We start from the raw sequence: 21458 nt of genomic DNA, 5'->3' as shown, positions 1-21458 counted from the left end.
GCCAGCACTTATTCTCTGTCGTTTTGTTGATGAGTGCCATTCTGACTGGTGTGAGGTATTATCTCATTGTGCTTTTAATTTGCATTTCTCTAATGATTAGTGATGTTGAGCATTTTTTCATATGCCTATTGGCCATGTGTCCTTTTTAGAGAAGTGTCTATTCATTTCATTTGCCCATTTTTTGATTGGACTGTTCATCTTCCTGGTGTTGAGTTTTACAAATTCTTTACATATTTTGGTTAGTAACCCCTTATCAGACATATTGTCGAATATGTTCTCTCATTGTGTGGTTTGCCTTTTTATTTTGTTCATATTGTCTTTAGCTGTGCAAAATCTTTTTAGTTTGATGTAGTCCCATTTGTTTATCCTGTTCTTTATTTCCTTGGCACGTGAAGATACATCAGCAAATATATTGCTGCGAGTGATGTTGGAGAGCTTATTGCCTATGTTTTCCTTTAGGATGCTTATGGTTTCATGACTTAAATTTAAGTCTTTTATTCATTTTGAGTTTATTTTTCTGAATGGTGTAAATTGTGGTATAGTTTCATTTTTCTGCAGGTAGCTGTCCAATTTTCTCAATGCCATTTGTTAAAGAGACTGTCTTTACATTGTATGCTATTACCACCCTTGTCAAATATCAGTCGTTCATAAAGGTGCAGGTTTATTTCTGGGTACTCTGTTCTGTTCCATTTGATCTATATGCCTGTTCTCATGCGAGAACCAAGCTGTGTAGAGTACTATGGCCTTGTAGTATAACTTGACGTCCGGAAGTGTGATACCATCCACTTTATTCTTTTTTTTTCAAGATTGCTGAAGCTATTCGTGTTCTTTTTTGGTTCCATATGAATTTTTGGAATATTTGTTCTATATATTTGAAGTATGTCCTTGGTATTTTAATAGGAATTGCATTGAATTTATAAATTGCTTTGGGTAATATGGACATTTTAATGATGTTTATTCTTCCTAGCCATGAACATGGTATATGCTTCTACTTGTGTGTATATTCCTTGATTTATCAATGTCTTATAATTTTCTGAGTACAAGTCTTTAACCTCCTTGGTTAAATTTATTCCTAGGTGTTTTTCTTTGTTGCCATAGTGAAGGGGATAGTTTTCTTAATTTCTCTTTCAGACAGATCATTGTTGATGTATAAAAATGCCTCTGATTTCTGAATATTAATTTTATGCCCTGCCACATTGCTGAGTTTCTTTATCAGGTCCAGTAGTTTTTTTTTTACTGTGACTTTAGGGTTTTCTATGTACAGTATCATATCATCGGCAAATAATAGTTTTGCTTCTTCTTTTCCAATTTGGATGCGTTTTATTTCTTCTTCTTGTCTGATTGCTGTGGCTAGGACTTCCAGAACTATGTTGAATAAGAGTGGTGAAAGGGGGCACCCCTGCCTTGTTCCTGATCTTAAGGGGATTGCTTTTAACTTTTGTTTGGTAGAATTTGCCTGTGAAGCCATCTGGCCCAGGGCTTTTGTTTGTTGGGAGTTTTTTGATAACTATTTTGATCTCATGTATTGTAATTGGTCTATTTAGGTTTTCTGATTCTACCAGATTGATTTTTGAAAGATTATATTTTTAAAGGAATTTGTCCATTTCACCTAGGTTGTCTAATTTTTTGGCATACAGTTATTCATAGTATTTTCTTACCATCTTTTGTATTTCTGCTTTATTCATTATTACTTCTCCACCCTCTTTTACTTTTATTTATTTGTGTTTTTTCTCTTTTTTTCTTGGTGAGTATGGCTAAGGGTTCATCGATCTTGTTTACTTTTTCAAAGAACCAGCTCTTGGTTTCATTGATCCTCTGTATTGTTTTGTTTCTTTTTAGTCTCTATGTCATTTATTTCCACCCTGATCTTTATTATTTCCTTTCTTCTCTTTCCTCTAGGCTTTACTTGCTGTTCTTTTTCTAATTCTTTTAGTTGCAGGATTAGGTTGGGGTTTTTTTTAGCTTTTTCTAGCTTCTTAAGGTATGCCTGTAATGCTATGAACTTCCCTCTCAGTACTGCTTTTGCTGTGTCCCACAGATTTTGAGTTGTATGCTCATTTTCATTTGTTTCAAGAAAATTTTTAATTTGAGCTCATTGTTGACTCATTTGTTGTTTAATAACATGCTGTTTAGTTTCCAAGGGTTTGCTTTTCAGTTTTTCTATTGTAATTGATTTCTAATTTCATGCCATTGTGGTCAGAGAAGATGCTTGATATGGTTTCCATCTTTTTAAATTTGTTGAGACTCGTTTTATGCCCTAATATATGGTCTATCCTAAAGAATGTACCATGCACACTTGAGAAGAGTGTATATTCTGCTGCTTTAGGGTGGAAGGTTCTGAAGATATCTACTAAATCCAGTTGATCTGTTGTGTCCCTTAATTCTGCAGTTTTCTTTGTTAATTTTCTTTCTTGAGGATCTATACATTGATGTTAGTGGTGTATTGAAATCCCCTACTATTATAGTATTGCTGTTGCTCTCTCCCATTATATCCATCAAAATCTGCTTTATATATTTAGGTGCTCCTGCATTAGCTGCATAGATATATATAATGGTTTTTTCTTCCTGTTGGATTGCTCCTTTTATCATTATGTAGTGACCTTCTTTATCCCTTACTATAGTCTTTGTTTTAAAGTTTATTTTGTCAGCTATAAGTATTGCTACCCCAGCTTTTTTTTAATTTCCATTTGCATAAAATATTTTTTTCTATTTTTACTTTCAGTCTATGTATATCTTGTTTTGAGGTGGGTCTCCTGTAGACAACATATGTATGGGTCCTGTTTTCTTATCCATTCAGCTACCCTATGTCTTTTGATTGGAGCATATAATCCATTTACATTTAAGGTTATTATTGATATGTAGTTGTTTATTGACATTTTTTCTTTAATCTATATTCCTCTTTTAATATATATATATATATATATATATATATATATATATATATATATTCCCCCCACTTTGTTATGTCTACAGCAGGCCCCTTAGCGTTTCTTGCAGCATTGGTTTGGTTGTGATGAATTGCTTGTGTGTTTGTTTGTTTTTGTCTGGGAAGTTTTTTATTTATCCTTAATTTTAAATGATAGTCTTGTTGGATAAAGAAGTCTTTTTTTTAATAAATAAATTTTTATTAAATTTAATGGGGTGACATCAATAAATCAGGGAACATATATTCAAAGAAAACATGTCCAGGTTATCTTGTCTGGATAAAGAAGTCTTGGTTGGAGGTTCTTGTTCTGCATTACTTTGAATATTTCTTGCCAATCCCTTCTGGCCTCAATTGTTTCTGTTGAGAAGTCTGATGTCTTCCTTACGGGTGTTCCTTTGTAGGTGATTGATTGTTTTTCTCTTACAGCTTTTAATATTTTTTCTTTATCTCTTAGCTTTGGTATTTTGATTATGTCTTGGTGTGGGTCTCTTTGGGTTCTTTTTTAATGGGGTTCTCTCTGCTTCATGAACTTATGTGACTCTTTCCTGCATCAATTTAGGGAAATTTTCATCTATAATTTCTTCAAAGAGCTTCTCTAGTCCTTGTTCTTTCTCTTCTCCTTCAGGAACTGCTATTATGCAGATATTGTTTCTCTACATGTTGTCACAGAGCTCTCTTATGATTTCCTCAGACTTTTGATCCTCTTTTCTTTTTGCTTTTCTGCTTCTGTGTTTTCACTTAGCTTGTCCTCTAAGTCACTGATTTGATCCTCTGCTTCATCCAGCCTGCTTTTAATTTTTTCTAGTGTAGTTTTTATTTCTGATATTGTGTTTGTCATTTCTGTCTGGTTCTTCTTTATGATTTTCGTGTCCTTTTTGATGCTTACAGTTTCTTATTGAGATGTTCATTAAGTCCATCCATTGTAGCGTTGAGATCCTTAAGCATCCTAACAATCATTATTTTATACTCTGCATCCAGTAATTTGATTATTTCCTATTCATCAAGGACTTTTTCTGAGGGTTTATCTTGTTGAAGCATATGACTTATGCTTCTCTGCCTACCCATTATTCTCTGTATGACTTATAGGCTTCTTCCAGTTGTTGTTACAGTAATTTTTAAATACTGGTTTCAAAACAGCCTCGCATTTTGTCCTGGCACATGAAAATTTTGCATTGTAATTTAGTTGTACAGTCCATACTATGAAAACTTTGATTGTGAATTATGGTATGAAATGCAAATGTTCCCTCCATTGCAGCCAACTGGTTTTCATCTTTAGAATAATTTGAAGTTTTAAAAAAACTTGTTACTTTACAACTGGAAGCTGATGCATCTAATGATTGCTTATGTTTGTTGGTGGTCTAGTGTTTCATTATTGCTGCTCTGCCCCTAACTGCAATACAAAATTCTACACTGCAAATATTGCAGAAAACAATGGTATCTTTCTTTGATATGAGGAATGAAAATTTCTTTTTCAATTTATTGTTGAAATGACATTTTTTCTTTTTTGATTTTTCCATCCCTTAAATAAAATTAAAAATTAAATAGAGAGCCACACAAATGATGCAAGCACATTAGGAACTGAAAACGTTACATCATGGTAGTTAAGTTTTCCAGAAGCTATATTAACAAAACTAAATATCAAAACAAAACCACTAATTTGGAGGGATATTCGGGTGTATTTAGCATTTTCTAGTTAAAAAACATCTGTTTATGCAACTATTTAATCAAAATGCATTATTAATAGATATGGTTTGAACTTAGATTTCCACTTTAAAACTCAAATTTTGGGAAAATACTTGTACTACACTTGATCTTAGCCAAAAGGCCGAGAATCAATATTGGGAAAATACTTGTAAATAAAATTACACATATTTGGAAATTATTAAATAGATAATGAATTAATAAAACATGAATTGAATATTTTAATGGAATTAAATTTAACAATATTTCTTTTTATGTTTAATGCCCTTCTATCAGTCATTAAAAAAAGGTCCTTTTTGTCCCATGGTCACAGACATATCCCTCTATATTTGATTCTCATTCATTTTAAATTCAGTTTAAAAAAATTTTTAAGACAGCTACAATTTATTATGTGTGAAAAGCTAGCAACATTCTTTCCCACATGAATAGGTAATTGTCTCAACACCATTTATAGAAAAGTTCTTTCTTCCCACACTGATTTCAAATGTCAAGTTTTATCACGTAATAAATCCTATATATTTGTTTCTACACTTTATATGCTGTTTTCTTTCAATTTATTTGTCTATGTCTGTGTCACCATTACATACAGTTTTAACTATTTTACCTTCACAAAGACAGTGTCTTTTTTATATTGACTGGTTTTTTGTTCTAAGCTTTTACTCTCCCAAATAAATTTTAGAATTAGCTATTAAATTTCAATGAAAAATCTTAAGAGGATTTTAATTAGCATAGAAATGAATTAGTAAATTAATTGGCAGGATAGATGACATGTTTATGACATTGAAATTTTTATACACAAATGTGAAACATCTCTCTATTCAGGTGTTACCTTAAGTACTACAGTGTTCATAATTTTTATAAAGGTTTAAACTATTTCATAGTTTGTTCATAGATATTTTTATTGATGTTGTAGATGAATTTTTCATAACATTTTCTAATTAGTTTTTCAGATGTATATGAAAGTACTAATTTTAAAAAACACTTTCACTGAGATATAGTTTACATACAATAAAATGAACACCCAGTTTAATGTACATTTCTGTGATTTTTAACAAATGTATATGCACTGTGTAACCACCTGCATAATTGAGAGTATATTTTCATCCCCCCCAAAATTCTTGTGTCGCAACCCATCAATTTCATTGTGGCCCCAGGCAAACTATAATCTGTTTTCTCCTACAATAGATTAGATTTTTTAAAAGAGTTTTAAAAACTCTTGTTTCTGGCTTCTTTTGGTCAGCTAGTTGTTTTGAGATCCATCCAAATTATAGCTAGTTGTTCATTCCATTTTATTGCAGAATAGTATTTCATCATATGAATATATCACCAGCTTTATTCATTCACTTGGTGAATATTTGGGTTATTTCCAGTTTGAGGCTACTACAAATAAAGCTATGAACTTTTGCATTTGAGTCTTTTTGTGGACATTGTTTTCATTTCTTATGGAAATACCTAGAAGTAGCATTGCCTGATCGTATGGTAAGCTAATGTTTAATTTTATTAAAAAATTGCCAGTTTTCCCCAAGTTATTGTTGTATTTTATATTCCCACCAACAATGTATGACATTTCAGCCATCCATATTTTCTTCAATAATTGGTAGTGTCTTTCCATTTAATTTACTGTTTTTTTACTGAGTGTGTAGTGATATCAGGTTGTGGTTTTATAGTTTTTCATCAACTTGGAAATTTTTCAGCCATTTCTTAAATACTTTATCCCCCTTCTCTTTCTTCTTCTAGAACTACAATTGCACATGTGTTAACTGTGTGGTATTATTCTGTATAGGACACTGAGACTCTACTGATTTTTTTCAGTCAACCCTGGTTGGTTAGCTCAGTGGATAGAACATTAGCCTGGCATGTGGACATCCTGGGTTTGATCCCCAGTGAGGGCACACATGGGAGAAACCATCTGCTTCTCTTCCCCTCCTTGTCTTTCTTCTCTCTTCTCTGCTCTTGCAGCCAGAGACTTGATTGGTTTGAGCATCAGCCCAGGTGCTGAGGATAGCTCAATTGATTCAAGCATCAGCCCCAGATGGGGGTTGCTGGGTGGATCTCAGCCAGAGCACGTGAGGGAGTCTATCTCACTATCTCCCTTCTCTCACTTAAAAAAATTTTTTTTTCAGGCATGTTAATCTCAGTGCTTCATTTTGGATATATTCTATTAATATGTCTTCAAATTCACTGATCTTTTTCTTTGGAGTGTTCAACCTTTCATTAATCCTATCTAGTAAAATTTTCAGTTCAGATATTGTATGTTTTTAATTGCCATAAGCCATCACACATTTTTACATTTATTTTTTCCAGCTTTATTGAGATGGAATTGATATATAACATTGTGTAAGTTTAAGATGTACAATGTGCTGATTTAGTACACTTATATATTACAAAATGATTACCCATATAGCATTGGCTAATATATTTATTTTGTCACATAATTGCCTTTTCTTTTTTGTGGTGAGAACAGTTAAGTTCCACTCTCTTAGCAACTTTAAAGTATATAACAAAAATATTAACTATAATCACTATGCTGTACATTATATTACCCAAACCTTAATAATATGGAAATTTATACTCTTTGACTAACATCTCTCATATGCCCCACCATCGGCCTTGTAAACACCATAGTATTCTTTGTTTCTATGAGTTTAGCTTTTTTAGATGTATAAGTGAGTTGCTAAAATGTTTGTCTTTTGGCCCTGGCCTGTTGGCTCAGCGGTAGAGCGTCGGCCTGGCATGCGGGGGACCCGGGTTCGATTTCCAGCCAGGGCACATAGGAGAGGCGCCCATTTGCTTCTCCACCCCCACCCCCTCCTTCCTCTCTGTCTCTCTCTTCCCCTCCCGCAGCCAAGGCTCCATTGGAGCAAAGATGGCCCGGGCGCTGGGGGTGGCTCCTTGGCCTCTGCCCCAGGCACTAGAGTGGCTCTGGTCGCGGCAGAGCGACGCCCCGGAGGGGCAGAGCATCGCCCCTTGGTGGGCAGAGCTTCGCCCCTGGTGGGTGTGCCGGGTGGATCCCGGTCGGGCGCATGTGGGAGTCTGTCTGACTGTCTCTCCCCGTTTCCAGCTTCAGAGAAGGAAAAAAAGAAAAAAAAAATGTTTGTCTTTTACTGTCCAGCTTATTTCACTTCACAAAATGCTATCACGGTCCTGCTATGTTGTCACAATGGCAACATTTCCCCTTTTCTCATGGTTTTATAACATTCCATTGCATACATTTATACTGCATCTTCTTTATTCATTCATCTTTGACAGACATTTAGGTTGTTTCCACTTGCTATTGTATTTTTTATTTCTAAAAGTTCCATTTGATTTTTTTATTCTATCTTCCATTTTTTCCTTACTATATTGTCATTTTCCTTTAACACTTAACTATAGTACTCACAAACATTAGGGGGTATTTCAAAATGAATATGAAGTGATAAAATATTCCCTAATGTTTGTGAGCAGTATACATGGAATATATTTATTAAAACTGCTTTAACATAATAATCTGCCATTTTCATTATTGCTGTTCCTAGTAAGTCTGTTCGTTTTAACCAATGCACTCCACCCCTGGTTATGAGTTACATTATTCTGCCTATTTATATATCCAGTGATCACATGCTGACTTTGTAGGTTTTACTCTGAATTTTGCTTTGCTTTAGAGTGTTGAACTTTGATCTAGACAGCAGTTTTAAATTATTAGTTTATTTTTTTTCAAGGCTTGTTTTTAACATCTTTTAGATGTTATCTAGAGTAGCTTTACTATAGGAGTAATTTAGTACCCTTCAAAAGTGTGGCCCTTCTGAGTCTTTACTGAAGGCCCTCTGTGTTTGGTAAGGTATCTGTACTCCAACTGGTGGGAACTCAAATGTTTCTCTAGACTTCTATGAGTTCTGGGAATTAGTATCTACTATTCCTCAGTAATCTTTCTTCAGGAGTTGTGCTTTTCCAGCCTTATGGAGTTTTACTCTATGCCTTCACTTCTTAGTATTCAATAAAAGACATAGAGAGCCCTGAGGCAAATTTATAGGACTTTCTTTTTGTCATTCCCTCTCTCCCTATTCTCTGAAAATTTTAGCTGCCTTGGCTTCCTCAAATTCTTTTCTTCTCAACTCAGCTCATTTAGTGGGCTCTTTTTTGTTTCTGTCCACCACAGCCTTGAAATTACTCCCAAGCTGAAAGCCTGGGCAGTGGTAAGTTTACTTCACTTGTTTCCTTTTGCTCATTTGTAGCAGTTTCTGTACTTTTACCCCATATCTGATCATATATTTTTTATATTTTGTTTGATTTTCTAGGTGCTTTTTACTAGAGGGTAACTTTAAAACCTATATTCCTTAATGCCAGTAAGCAGATGTCCTACCTTTGATTTTTAAGGATTGATCTTGTGCATGACTAGTCCTGGCAGAATGTATATGTTAGTGCTCTTATTAGTTCTTATATGAATATTTTGTCTTCCAATTAAACTTCTGTCTCGCCCTTTACTAGTATCTGTGCTGCTTTCTCAATTTTGTGTGTTTGAAAGCACATCCAGTCAATGTTGAATATTAGTAGTGGAAAAAAGGGACATTTCTAACTTTTTAATAGTTTTAATGGAAAAAATTTTAAATTTATTGGGGTGACACTGGTCAATAAGGTCATATAGGTTTCAAGAGTACATTTCTATGCTACAAGATCTGTATATTGCATCTCCTGTCACTATATATTTGGCCCTCTTTACCCTTTACTACCCCATTCACTTCCTTCCCTCTATTATCCACCATACTGCTTCTGTACCTGTGAGTCTCAGTTTTATGTTCCACATATGAGTGAAATCATACAGTTCTAAGCCTTTTTTTTTTTTTTGTATTTTTCTTAAGCTTGAAACGGGGAGAGACAGTCAGACTCCCGCATGCGCCAGACCGGGATCCACCCGGCACGCCCACCAGGGGCGATGCTCTGCCCACCAGGGGGCGATGCTCTGCCCCTCCGGGGAGTCGCTCTGCCGTGACCAGAGCCACTCTAGCGCCTGGGGCAGAGGCCAAGGAGCCATCCCCAGCGCCCGGGCCATCTTTGCTCCAATGGAGCCTTGGCTGCGGGAGGGGAAGAGAGAGAGAGAGAGGAAGGGGGGGTGGAGAAGCAAATGGGCGCTTCTCCTATGTGCCCTGGCTGGGAATCAAACCCGGGTCCCCCGCACGCCAGGCCGACGCTCTACCGCTGAGCCAACAGGCCAGGACCAGCCTTTTTTTTTTTGTATTTTTCTGAAGTTGGAAACGGGGAGGCAGTCAGAGAGACTCCCGCATGCACCCGACTGGGATCCACCCGGCAGGCCCACCAGGGGGCGATGCTCTACCCATCTTGGCAGTTGTTCTGTTGTGTCCAGAGCCATTCTAGCACCTGAGGCAGAGGTCATGGAGCCATCCTCAGTGCCTGGGTCAACTTTTACTCCAATGGAGCCTTCGCTGCAGAGGAAGGGAGAGAGAGACAGAGAGGAAGGAGAGGGGGAGGGGTGGAGAAGCAGATGGGCGCTTCTCCTGTGTGCCCTGGCTGGGAATAGAACCTGGGACTCCTGCATGCCAGGCCGACACTCTACCACCGAGCCAACCGGCCAGGGCCTCTAAGCCTTTTTTTTAATTCAGTTAGAGGAGAAGAGGCAGAGAGACAAACTTCTGCATGCACTCTGGTGGAAATCCACCCAGCAAGCTCACTAGATGGAAATGCTCTGCCCATCTCAGGCAATGCTCCATTGCTCAGCAACCAAGCTCTTCTTAGTGCTTGAGTTGCAAGCCATGAAGCCATCATCAGTGCCCGGAGCCAACTCACTCCATTATACAGGAGGGGAGGATAGAGAGAAAGAGGGAGAAGGAGAGAGAAGAGGGAGGGGGAGGGGTGAAGAAGCAGATGAGCACTTCTGTGTGCCCTGACTGGGAATTGAACATAGGACATCCACATGCTGCGCTGATGCTCTACCACTGAGCCAACTGGCCAGGGCCAGTTCTAAGCCTTTTATGACTGACTTATGTCACTTACCATAACAGTCTCAAGGTCCATCTGTTGTTGCAAATGGCAGTATTTTCTCTTTTTGGTTATGGCTGAGAAGTATTCCACTGTATATATGTACTACATCTTCTTTAATCCTATACTGAAGGACACTTTGGTTGTCTCCATGTCTTGGTCACCTTGAATAATGTTGCAGTAAACATAGGGGTGCATATATCTTTGCACATAAATGATTTCAAGTTTTTTGGGGTAGATAATCAGAAGAGAGAGATTGCTGGGTTATATAACTCTAGTCTTAATTTTTTAAGGAAACTCTATACTCTTTTCCATAGTGACTGTACCAGTTTACATTCCCACCAGCAGTGAATGAGGGTTCCATTTTCTCCACAACCTCTCCCACACTTGTTATTACCTGTCTTATTGATGATAGCCATTCTAACAGGTAAAGGTGGTATATCATTATAATTTTGATATGCATTTCCCTAATAGCTAGTAAAAATGAACATCTTTTTTATATATCAGCTGGTCATTTCTATATTCTCTTGGGGAGAGGTGTCCAAGTTCTCTGCCCATCTTTTTTTTTTTTTTTTTTTTTTTTTTTTTTTTTTTTTTTTTTTTTTTTTTTGTATTTTTCTGAAGCTGGAAACGGGGAGAGACAGTCAGACAGACTCCCGCATGTGCCTGACCGGGATCCACCCGGCACGCAGACCAGGGGGCGACGCTCTGCCCCTCCCGGGCATCGCTCTGTTGCAACCAGAGCCACTCTAGCGCCTGGGGCAGAGGCTAAGGAGCCATCCCCAGCACCCGGGCCATCTTTGCTCCAATGGAGCCTAGGCTGCGGGAGGGGAAGAGAGAGACAGAGAGGAAGGAGGGGGGGGTGGAGAAGCAGATGGGCGCTTCTCCTGTGTGCCCTGGCTGGGAATCAAACCCGGGACTTCTGCATGCCAGGCCGACGTTCTACCACTGAGCCAACCGGCCAGGGCTTTCTGCCCATCTTTTAATTGGATTGTTTGGTGTTGAGTTGTATGAGTTCTTTTTTTTTTTTTTTTTTTTCTGAAGCTGGAAACAGGGAGAGACAGTCAGACAGACTCCCGCATGCGCCCGACCGGGATCCACCCGGCACGCCCACCATGGGGCGACGCTCTGCCCACCAGGGGGTGATGCTCTGCCCATCTTGGGTGTCGCCATGTTGTGACCAGAGCCACTCTAGCGCCTGAGGCAGAGGCCACAGAGCCATCCCCAGCGCCCGGGCCATCTTTGCTCCAATGGAGCCTTGGCTGCGGGAGGGGAAGAGAGAGACAGAGAGGAAGGCGCGGGAGATGGGTGGAGAAGCAAATGGGCACTTCTCCTGTGTGCCCTGGCCGGGAATCGAACCCGGGTCCTCCGCACGCTAGGCCGACGCTCTACCGCTGAGCCAACCAGCCAGGGCGTATGAGTTCTTTATATATTGTGAATATTAACCCCTTGTTGGAGCTGTTGTTTGCAAATATCATTTCCTGTTTGGATGGTTACCCTTTTGTATTGTTGATGGTTTCTTTTGCTGTGTAGAAGCTTTTTAGTTTGATATACTCCCATTCATTTATTTTTGCCCTTATTTTCTTTGCCTTTGGGGGTTAAATTCATAAAGTCTTCACTAAGATCAAGGTCCATAAGTTTAGTACCTATATTTTTTTCTATGCAATTTATTCCTTTTAGATTGTATATGTAGATTTTTGATCCATTTTAAATTGATTTTTGTAAATGAGGACAAATTGTAATCTTTGCAAGTGGCTTTCCAATTTTCCTAGCACCATTTATTGAAGAGCAGTGGTGGGATTCAAATAATTTAACAACCAGTTCTCTGACCTAATGACCATTTTAAGTATAAAAATATATATACCAAAAGGCAGCTTATTATTTCATGCATTTAATACTTACATAAGAACAATAAAAGAGATACACAAAACTAGATTATAAGAGTTTTAAAATATTAATAAAAAATATTAAATAATACCTGGCCAAAAAAACTGTTATTTAAGGAATTTCCATATTCCTTCTTGATTGATGTCCTCACTTGCAATGTTTTTCACCTATGGATGAAATGAATGTTACTACAGGTTCTTAGAATATGCTGTTGCACAGATGAATGTTAAAAAAAGAGTAAGGGCCTGACCAGGCGGTGGCGCAGTGGATGAGTGTCGAACTGGGATGCAGAAGGACCCAGGTTCGAGACCCTGATGTCGCCAGCTTGAGGGCGAGCTCATCTGGTTTGAGCAATGCTCACCAGCTTGAGCCCAAGGTCGCTGGCTCGAGCAAGGGGTCACTTGGTCTGCTGTAGCCCCGGTGGTCAAGGCACATATGAGAAATCAATCAATGAACAACTAAGGAACAGCAACGAAGAATTGATGTTTCTCATCTCTCTCCCTTCTCTTCCTGTCTGTCTGTCCCTATCTGTCCCTCTCTCTGTCTCTGCCAAAAAAAAAAAAAAAAGAGTAAGGAATGTAAATTTGTGATTTCCACATTGGGCTGCTGCCCAGGGACCCACCTTAGAGAGAACTCTGATTACAGGTGTCAGTTTAACAATTGGTTTGCTGAACTCAACAAAAAAGTAGGTATCAGTTCTGCCAAACTAGTACGAACTAGCTGAATCTCATTACTGTTGAAGAGATTTTCTTTTCTCCGCTGTGTGTTTTTGGCTCCTTTGTCCAAAATTATTTTCCTGTGTACCTGTAGTTTTATTTCTGGATTCTCAATTCCTTTTTTTTTTTTTTTTTTTTTAGTGAGCAAGAGAAAGAGTGAGAGAGAGAGAGAAGAGAAGGGAGAAAGATGAGAAGCATCAATGCATAGTTGAGTCACTTTAGTTGTTCATTGATTGCTTCTCATACATGCCAGCTGAACCAGTGATCTCAATTCTGTTCTATTGGACTGTACATCTGTTTTTCTGCCAATATCATACTGTTTTGATTATTGGGGCTCTGAAGTATAATTTTCAGTCAGATAGTGTGATATCTTTGGCTTTGTTCCCTTCTGCGAGTTGCTTTGGCTATTCAGGGTCTTTTGTTTTATATAAGTCTGATGATTTTTTCTATTTGTTTAAAAATTGACACTGCGATTTTGATGGTGATTGCATTAAATCTGTATAATTGCTTTGGGTAATATGGCTATATTAACTATGTTTATTCTTCCAATCCATGAACATAGAATATCTTTTTATTTCATTGTATCTTTTGCAATATCTTTTAATAGTGCTTTATAGTTTTCAATATAAGTCCTTCACATTTTTTAATTCATTCCTAAGTACTTTATTCTTTTTGTTGAAACTGCACAAGGAATAGGTTTTTTTCATTTCCTTCTCTGAAGTTTCATTGTTAGTATATAGGAAAGCAACAGATTTTTGTACATTGACTTTGTATCTTGAGACTTTACTGTATTTCTTTATTGTTTCTAATAGTTTTTAGGTGGAATCCTTAGAGTTTTCTTTCTTTCTTTCTTTCTTTCTTTCTTTCTTTCTTTCTTTCTTTCTTTCTTTATTTATTTATTTATTTATTTCTTATCTTATATTAGTGAGAGGAGGGGTAATGAGACAGACTCCCACATGTGCCCTGACTGGGATCCACCTGGCAAGACCATCTAGGGAGAATGCACAGATCAACCAAACTATTCTCAGTGCCTAAGGCCAACACTTGGGCCAACCAAGCCATTCTGAGTACTTGGACAATGGTCAAACTAATCCACTCACTGACAGCAAGAGGGTAAAAGAGAGGGAGGGAAAGAGAATTAGATGGTTGCTTCTCATGTGTGCCTTGTCTGGGGATCGAACCCAGGGTGTCCACATGCCAGGCTGACTATCCACTGAGCAAGCAAGCCAGGGCCTCGGTTTTTTTATATACAGAATCACATTATCTGCAAAAAATGACACTTTTACTTCTTCCTTCCCAATTTGGATGCCTTTTATTTCTTTCTCTTGCCTGATTGTTCTGGCTAGAACTTCCAGAACTATGTTGAATAATAGTGGTGAGATTGGGCATCCTTGTCTTATTCCTGATTTTAGAGGAAAATTTTTTAGTTTTTCACCAGAGTATTATATTGACTAAGAGTTTATAACACATGTTTGTTATTATGTTGATGCACTTTTTTATATTCATTTTATCAAATATTTTAATTTTAAATTGATGTATCTTTTCATATATATTTTCTGCATCTATTGATAAGATTATATACTTTTTATCATTTTTTGTTCATGTGATATAGTACATTAATTTGATTTGCATATGTTGAGCCATCATTGCCTCTGGAATAAACCACACTTGATCATGATGTATATAATTTTTAATGTATTGTTTTATTCATTTATGTAATATTTTGTTTAGAATTTTTGCATCTGTATTCATCAGCAATATTGTCCTCTGGTTTGTTTTTTTATTTGTTTGTTTGTTTGTTTGTTTGTTTGTTTCTTTCTTTCTTGTTATCCCTGCCAGGATTTGATATCAGGGTTATGGCAGCCTCATATAATGTATTAGAAAGGATTGCCTCTCCTTCAGTTTTCTGGAACAGTTTGAGAAGGATAAGTATCAAATCTATGAATGTCTGATAAAACTAATTGGTTAAGCCATCGAGTCCAGGTCTTCTCATTTATGAGAGGTCTTAGATGGTTGTTTCAATTCCCTTACTGTTTAACAGTCTACTTAGAATTTCCAATCTTCATAAATCAGTCTAAGAAGGTTATATATTTCTAATAACTTATCCATTTCTTCTAAGTTATTAAATTTGGTGTTATGTAGTTTTCATAGTATTCTAGTATGAGCCTTTGAATATCTGTGATGTCTGTCAGAACTCTTTCATTTCTGATTTGGAGTTTTGAGTCTTTTTTTTTATTAGTGTAGCCAGGGGTTTGTCAATTTTATTAATCTTCTCAAAGAATCAGCTCTTTGTTGTATTAATTTTTTATATAGTCTTTTTGTTCTTGATTTCATTCAATTCTGCTTTATTTTTTATTATTTTTTCCACTGCTGACTTTGGGCTGTCTTTTTCTTATTTTTTCTTCATTCTTTAAAATGTAATGTTAGATTGTTTATTTGCGATCTCTCTTGTTTCTTGAGATAGGCCTGTAAGTATATAAACTTCCCCCTTATTACTGCTTTCACTGCATCCCAGAAGTTTTGATATATTATATTGTCATTCTCATTTGTCTCTATGTATATCTTTTTATCTCACCTTTATTTCTTCTTTGACCAGTTATTTTTTAGTAGTATGTTGTTTAACCTCCACATATTTGTGGGTGTCTTTACTGCCTTTTTGCAGTTGATTTCTAATGTCAAAGCATTATGGTCAGAGAATATTCTCAGTATGATTTCAATCTTTTTGAATTAGTGAGGCTAGTTTTGCATACCAACATATAGTCTATCCTTAAGAATATTCCATGTGCACTAGAGAAGAATGTATGATATATCAGTAATCTGATGTTCTGGAATGAAAGGTTCTGTAAATATCAATTATGTCCACTTGGTTTATTGTGTAATTTAAGGCCAATACTTATTTATTGATTTTCTGTTTGGATGATGTATCAAGAGCTGTCAATGAAGTATTAAAGTCCCCATTGATGGTTGTATTTTTCTCTGTTTCTCCCTTTAGTTCTATTAGTGGTTGCTTTTATATTTCAATGTTCCCTGTTTGGGTGCATATGCATATTGAGAAATGTTATGTCTTCTTGATGTAGTGTCCTTTTTATCATTATAAAATGTCTGTCTTTATTTCATTACCTTTGTTATCTTTTTTTCTATAAATAAATTTTTATTTTAATGGGGTGACATCAATAAATCAGGGTACATATATTCAAAGAAAACATTTCCAGGTTATCTTGTCATTTAGTTCTATTGTATACCCATCACCCAAAGAGAGATCATCCTCCATCACCCTCTATTCAGTTTTCTTTGTACCCCTCCCCCTCCCCCTCCTCCTCTCCCTCCTTCCCTCCCCCCACCCCCCATAATCACCACATTCCTGTCCATGTCTCTTAGTCTCGCTTTTATGTCCCACCAATGTATGGAATCCTGCAGTTCTTGTTTTTTTCTGATTCGCTTATTCCATTCTGCATAATGTTATCAAGATTCCACCATTCTACTGTAAGTGATCTGATGTCATTGTTTCTTCTAGCTGAATAGTATACCATGGTGTATATGTGCCCCATTTCCTTAATTCAGGCTTCTATTTTTTTTTTTTACAGTGATTAAAAACCTTTAAGCAAACTCTTGGCCAATACAGCAAGAATCCATAAAAGAGTAGTGTCCTTAACATGTTCACCAAGTCCAAGTTGGCCCCATCACCATGCCAAATCCCTGAAAAATGCAACCCAACCACAGTTCAGTCTGTTAGGAGCTGTCACAGGGAGCAGGAGTCCAGGAAAAGTCCACATCCAGGAAAAGTCCGCATGGCACTGGAATTGTTGTCACCATTCTATACTTTGCAGCTCATGTCCAAGTCCCATTGACTGCTGCTTCTAGCTGGTAATGATTCAGGTAGACTGGAAAAGCCATTTGCAGCATGCGGGAATATGGAGCTTCTGTTCTCTTCTGCCTGGAGAGATGAGACCAGGTTGCTTTTCCCGGGAGCTCTGCGACTGTGGCATGGTAAAGAGAACCTTGGGATACACTAAGCTAGGTAGCAAAGGTAGATTCATAATAGAAGTTGGCAAAAGGGGGAAAGAGAGCTCTAAATTAGGAGTAGGTCCCAACCTGAAATATGAGTGGGGCATTGAGGTAGGAGGGATAAAGGAAACACTATATATTAAGCAAAGCAGCAGAAAATAGGACTATCAACACCCACAACAGAGATCTTTGAGGGAAGAATAAAAAACCTGACTATTCAGGCAAAACATAGTTAAGTGGCCCTTGTGCAAATGAGATCAGTTTACCTGCTTCTTGGAAGAAATACCCTAGGCTCATCCACAGTGTCATAGATGGGGCCGATGGCCCTGGGCACCTTCAGCCTTCAGTGGCAAACCCCAGCTTTCTGGGCAAGGTTAGGTCATAGGTGGCTGGAGCAGGGCTGGAAGAGACTGAACCCTCCCTTAGAGGAGCGAGGGGGAAGCCTACCTTCCAGTGTCCCTGTTTCCTCACAGCAGAGGCATGTAAGCCTGGCAGGCTTTAGCTCAATGACCTTCCTTTCCACTATTGAAGCAGGACCCAGATGGCATCCTATGAGACCCCTTTGGGGCATTGGAGCCTTTAAGGGTGTATCCTAAAAGCTGGTAGTTCCCCTGATCTCTATTGGGCTTTTTCTGCCTCTAGGTATCTTAAAAGCCATGCTCAGAAGATCTCACTGAGGGGTTTGAGGATCCCCATCCACCTATATAAATCTTTTTCATATAACTGGAGCTATTTGGAAAAAGACAAAACAGTATTATTAGCTGGATCTAATAAAGGTAGTAGTTTGAAGGCGAAAAAGATTTGGTGTCTCCTGTTCATCAGAATTCAAAAGAAATGTAAAAAAAAAATTTTTTTTAAGTAAAAAGCATGATATGGTAGACGCGTAGAGTTCCAGGATATGACTACCGCCTTTTAAATTTTTTTTTAATTAACCTTAAAATGTTTGCTGAGTACACTTTAATAATACCTTAATTGAATGCACCACTATGTCGATGGAGAGCGGTTGAGGTGTGCGAGCTACGGCCCAAGGCACCAGGGCTCTGGGACGGCGAGGATGTCGGCTTCGTTATTCCGGGCCACTGTCCAGGCTGTGAGCAAGAGGAAGCTGCAGCCTACCCGGGCCGCCCTCACACTGACCAGATTCTGCCTGACCTGTGGTGGCGCAGTGGATAAAGCGTTGACCTGGAAATGCTGAGGTCGCCGGTTCGAAACCCTGGGCTTGCCTGGTCAGGGCACATATGGGAGTTGATGCTTCCAGCTCCTCCCCACCTTCTCTCTCTCCTCTCTCTCTCCCTCTCTGTCTCTCTCTCTCCTCTCTAAAATGAGTAGATATAAAAAAAATAATAATACCTTAACTTTAAAGATTGTAAGCATGACAAAATATAGTAAATGCTTTTGCTCCATATGCAGGAGCATTTTCAGTTTAGCCAGTTTAGGAAATACAATAATAGAACAATGCATACAGACCATGAGCTATAACATGCTTAGTAGCCTCTCCTGTTCTGACAGAGGTTACTATAGGTCCGGAATATGTATCCACTGTAATGTGGACATACGACTGTTTGCCAAATGAAGGTATATGAGTAACATCCATCTGCCAAAGTTGTCCTGGTAGGGGTCCTTGAGGGTTAACTCCAAATGAAGGGGCAGATTGTAGTATAGGACCCCTTGGACAGGATTTCCCAATCTGCCATGCTGCTTCCCGAGAAAGTTGAAACTGTTTACACTGGGCTGCAGCATTCTGGTGATGAATAGTATGAGACTGACTTGCTCGGTCTGTCATGGTTGCTCCATATAATTTTCTTTTGGGTAGCTTGCTCAACAAGGGCATTCCTAGGCCCTGGCCAGTTTGCTCAGTGGTAGAGCATTGGCCTGGTGTGCAGGATTCCCGGGTTCAATTCCCGGCCAGAGCACACAGGAGAAGTGCCCATCTACTTCTCCACCCCTCCCCCTCTCCTTCCTCTCTATCTCTCTCTTCCCCTCCCACAGCCAAGGCTCCACTGGAGCAAAGCCACCTCGGGCACTAAGGATGGCCCCATGGCCTCTGCGTCAGTCGCTAGTATGGCTCTGGTTGCAACAGAGCAAAACCCCAGATGGGCAGAGCCTTCCCCCCTGGTAGGCATGCCAGGTGGATCCCGGTAGGGCACATGCGGGAGTCTGTCTGACTGCCTCCCCACTTCCATTTTCAGAAAAATACAAAAAATAAATAAATAAAAGAAAAAATACAACAACAACAAAAAAGAAAAAGAAAAGAAAAGAGGAAAAAAAAGGCATTCCCTTGTGTTAAAGCTCCAGGGAGCATGGAGTGAGCTTGAGTATGTCCTATGAAACATGGAGCTCTATGTTGACATATAAGTCTTTGAAGAAGGAGGAACTGCTGAAATAGTTCATCAGCATTTGTCCCTAAGACAGCAGTCTTTATAGTGGAAACACCATAAGTAAATATTTGCTGTCTGTCTATAGATTAAAGGGGGAATATGGCAAATGCTGAAAAGCCATGATCTTTGTGTCCCTCCCCTCCCCCAACCTCCTCCCTCTCCTCCACCCACCCTGTATCCCCCACACTGTTGTCCATGTCTCTGAGTCTCATCTTTATGTCCCACCTATGTATGGAATCATATAGTTCTTAGTTTTTTCTGATTTACTTCTTTCGCTCAGTATAATGTTATCAAGGCCCATCCATGTTGTTGTGAAAGATCCTATGTCATCATTTCTTATGGCTGAGTAGTATTCCATAGTATATATATACCAAAGCTTTTTAATCCACTCGTCCTCTGAAGGACACTTGGGCTGTTTCCAGATCTTTGCTATTGTGAACAATGGTGCCATAAACATGGGGGTGCATTTCTTCTTTTCAAACAGTGCTATGGTGTTCTTGGGGTATATTCCTAACAGTGGTATAGCTGGGTCAAAAGGCAGTTCGATTTTTAATTTCTTGAGGAATCTCCATACTGTTTTCCACAGTGGCTGCACCAGTCTCCATTCCCACCAGCAGTGCAGGAGGGTTCCCTTTTCTCCACATACTTGCCAGCACTTATTCTGTGTTGTTTTGTTGATGAGCGCCATTCTGACTGGTGTGAGGTGATATCTCGTTGTGGTTTTAATTTGCATTTCTCTAACCATTAGTGATGTTGAACATTTTTTCATATGCCTATTGGCCATCTGTGTGTCCTCTTTGGAGAAGTGTCTATTCATTTCTTTTGCCCATTTTTGGATTGGATTGTTTGTCTTCCTGGTATTAAGTTTTACAAGTTCTTTATAAATTTTGATTATTAACCCCTTATCAGACGAAATGTCAAATATGTTCTCCCATTGTGTAGTTTGTCTTTTTATTCTGTTCTTATTGTCTTTAGCTGTGCAGAAGCTTTTTAGTTTGATAAAGTCCCATTTGTTTATCCTGTCTTTTATTTCACTTGCCTGTGGAGACAAATCAGCAAATATATTGCTGCGAGAGATGTCAGAGAGCTTACTGCCTAAGTTTTCTTCTAAGATGCTTATGGTTTCACGACTTACATTTAAGTCTTTTATCCATTTTGAGTTTATTTTTGTGAGTGGTGTTAGTTGGTGGTCTACTTTCATTTTTTTGCAGGTAGCTGTTCAATTTTTCCAACACCATTTGTTGAAGAGGCTATATTTACTCCATTGTATTTCCTTACCTCCTTTGTCAAATATCAGTTGTCCATAGAGCTGTGGGTTTATTTCTGGGTTCTGGGTTCTGTTCCATTGATCTATGTGCCTGTTCTTATGCCAGTACCATGCTGTTTTGAGTACAATGGCCTTATAATATAACTTGATATTTGGAAGTGTGATCCCTCCCGCTTTATTCTTCCTTTTCAAGATTGCTGAGGCTATTCGTGTTCTCTTTTGGTTCCATATAAATTTTTGGAATATGTGTTCTCTATCTTTGAAGTAAGTCATTGGTATTTTAATTGGTATTGCATTGAATTTATAAATTGCTTTGGGTAATATAGACATTTTAATGATGTTTATTCTTCATAACCATGAGCACGGTATATGCCTCCACTTATTCGTATCTTCCCTGATTTCTTTTATCAATGTTTTATAATTTTCTGAGTACAAGTCTTTAATCTCCTTGATTAGATTTATTCCTAGGTACTTTATTTTTTTGGTTGCAATGGTAAAGGGGATTGATTCCTTGATTTCTCTTTCTGACAGTTCATTATTAGTGTATAACAATGCCTCTGATTTCTGAGTATTGATTTTATATCCTGCCACCTTGCCAAATTCATTTA

At 38.1% G+C, this 21458-nt stretch overlaps 1 protein-coding gene and 1 pseudogene across 2 annotated transcripts in view; one reads left to right on the top strand and one right to left on the bottom strand.

Annotated features, from left to right (window-relative positions):
* SLC9B1 (solute carrier family 9 member B1) overlaps nt 1–21458 on the top strand; it is an 89290-nt gene that overhangs the window by 17310 nt on the left and 50522 nt on the right. The gene's annotated exons all lie outside the window — the stretch shown is intronic.
* On the bottom strand, nt 4631–4763 carry LOC136407214 (U2 spliceosomal RNA; annotated as a pseudogene).

The sequence above is a fragment of the Saccopteryx leptura genome, chromosome 5 (genome assembly GCF_036850995.1).
Source record: "Saccopteryx leptura isolate mSacLep1 chromosome 5, mSacLep1_pri_phased_curated, whole genome shotgun sequence".
Taxonomy (NCBI): Eukaryota; Metazoa; Chordata; class Mammalia; order Chiroptera; family Emballonuridae; genus Saccopteryx; species Saccopteryx leptura.
This window is presented reverse-complemented; position numbering and strand designations above follow the sequence as displayed.